Here is a 2,500-nt window from a genome sequence, read left to right on the forward strand (position 1 = left end):
CAGAAAATAGTAAGTTACAGGACTCTCGAACTGATGTAGTCCAAAAATAAAGAATTATAATAACAAAGTCTAATCTATATAAGTGCTCTTGAATAGGCTTCGTGTAAAAAAATAGCAATAAAAAAATACCAAGTCTTCGTCTTGGAAAATAACAAAATCTAAAAGAAAAGTCTTCTTTGTGGAAAATAGTAAAATAAAAAACCAAGACTTCACCTTGGAAAATAACAAAATCTAATCTAAAACATCTTAAATAAAGCTGGTTTGTAGTCTTCTCTCGAACTGATGTAGTGCAAAAATAAAGAATTAAAATAACAAAGTCTAATCTATATAAGTGCTCTTGAATAAAGCTTCCTGTAAAAAATAGCAAAAAAATACCAAGTCTTCGTCTTGGAAAATAACAAAGTCTAAAAGAAAAGAAAAGTCTTCTTTGTGGAAAATAGTAAAATAAAAAACCAAGACTTCACCTTGGAAAATAACAAAATCTAATCTAAAACATCTTAAATAAAGCTTATTTCTAATCTTCTTTGTAGGCAGAAAATAGTAAGTTACAGGACTCTCGAACTGATGTAGTCCAAAAATAAAGAATTAAAATAACAAAGTCTAATCTATATAAGTGCTCTTGAATAAGTTTCGTGTAAAAAAATGGCAATATAATAAAAATACCAAGTCTTCGTCTTGGAAAATAACAAAATCTAAAAGAAAGGTCTTCTTTATGGAAAATAGTAAAATAAGAATACCAAGACTTCACCTTGGAAAATAACAAAACCATCTTGAAAAAAGCTTATTTTTAATCTTCTTTGTAGGCAGAAAATAGTAAGGCGAAAATAAAGTCCCCTCTAAGCTCTAAAGTAACAAATACGACGTGTTAAAAAAAAAAACTAACAATAAAAAAAAGAACCAAGACTTCGTCTTGGAAAATAACAATCTAAATTGTGGAAAATAGTAAAATGAAATAAAAACCGACTTCACCTTCGAAAATAACAAAATCAATCTAAAACAAATGACATCTTAAAACAAAACTATTATTTGTTTCGGAGGTTGTCTATGACTGTTCATAGACCGCATAATTTCCACAGAACATTCTCAGAATATCAAGAGAGAAAAGCAGCGTTCTGCGGGAAATCATCTTGGCCAGTGATGTCGTTCTGGGTTTGGTCAGGCCCAGGGAGGTAAGTACCTCGTTATTCTCAAGGGGCCACTTTCCTCTTGCCCCAACCGGGAATCCAAAGAATGTGACCTTGCTAGCCTTCGTCAGCACTTTGACTTGATCACCAAGAGGGGTATAGTACGAAACTTTGTGCGAGGCAGCATCTGACAAGGTATTCTTTGAAAGCTCAAAACGGACGGTGACATCGATCACAACCGCCTCCTCATCTTTTGCAAACACGAGGTCAGGCTTTCTCATCTCTCCCGTCTCGGATATGAACCGTGGCTCTTTGTATACAGACCAGCCCAATCTAGCCGCTTCGTCTGCCAGAATGTTAGTGATCTTGTTATGTCGCGCAATTCTTGCTTTCTGTACTGCAGGACATTGACCGAGAATGTGCGAAAGGGACTCGAGTCTGGCAGAGCATTTCCTGCAGGAACGTAAGGCCCCATCTCTGCCTCTGTTCAAGCTTTCTCTTGTTGGGTAAATATTTGCCCTTAGTTGTAGTGCTGCGATAAAGAAGCATTGTTTAAAGCCGCACCATGGCCTCAACCAAGCATTACTGATTCTATCATGCGCAAAGTTTACAATGCCCCTTCCTTGAACCGGCTTTTCGCACCATCTCTGAAATTCATGCTCCCTCCAATCGCAGGGTCTCGGATATACAGGTTCTTTTGACACCGAGTCCCTGAGAACGAATGTTGGGATTGCATCACTGTCACCCCCTGCTCGTACCCACAAATTACGGTATTCTTCCTCCATACCCTGCGAGGACACAATATTACGGGTGATAGCATCGGACGAGTTTGCTATACGTTGCAGCCTTCTAACTTGAACCGAAGGGATTGTTTTTTCCAGTTTCAAGATGGCAAGGCCTCCGTCTCGGGCTCTGGCATATAACAGTCCATCACAAGTTGAAGCGGGAAGGTGGAGCCATCCTTTTACCGCCTTTCTAATCTCTTGGTCCAACCCACGGAGAGTTGATTGCTTGCAGTCCGAGTGGTCTGCAGGATATAACAATCTGGGTAGGGCATAGGCATTGAGTAGTTCAACCTTCTGAGTTGGCTTCAGAGGCGCCTCATCGATTTTCGAGATCCATGTCTTTAGCTGACAATGTAGATCAGGCTGTATAGTGCCAGTCCAAGGGCCAATTTTCAGACCAAGGTATTTCGTTGATTCATCAGGTTGGATCATATGGACATCTTTATTTTTGATAGTCCATGGGTCGCAGTTGTTCACCGTATATGAATCTTTGGTTGGGCTTATCATGAAGCCCTGGCACTTTCTGGCCTGAACCTCCAATCCCGATAGCCCACAAAATGATTCCAAGATCGCTAGATTGGCGGCCATACC

The 2,500-nt window shown here is 39.4% G+C and overlaps 1 pseudogene; it reads right to left on the minus strand.

Moving 5' to 3' along the window:
* Positions 1-2,500, minus strand: part of LOC142919807 (28S ribosomal RNA) — a 10,595-nt pseudogene that overhangs the window by 2,819 nt on the left and 5,276 nt on the right.

The sequence above is a fragment of the Petromyzon marinus genome, unplaced genomic scaffold (genome assembly GCF_048934315.1).
Source record: "Petromyzon marinus isolate PM22_M1 ecotype Great Lakes invasive population unplaced genomic scaffold, UKy_Petmar_22M1.pri1.0 PM_G_Scaffold_61, whole genome shotgun sequence".
Lineage (NCBI taxonomy): Eukaryota > Metazoa > Chordata > Hyperoartia > Petromyzontiformes > Petromyzontidae > Petromyzon > Petromyzon marinus.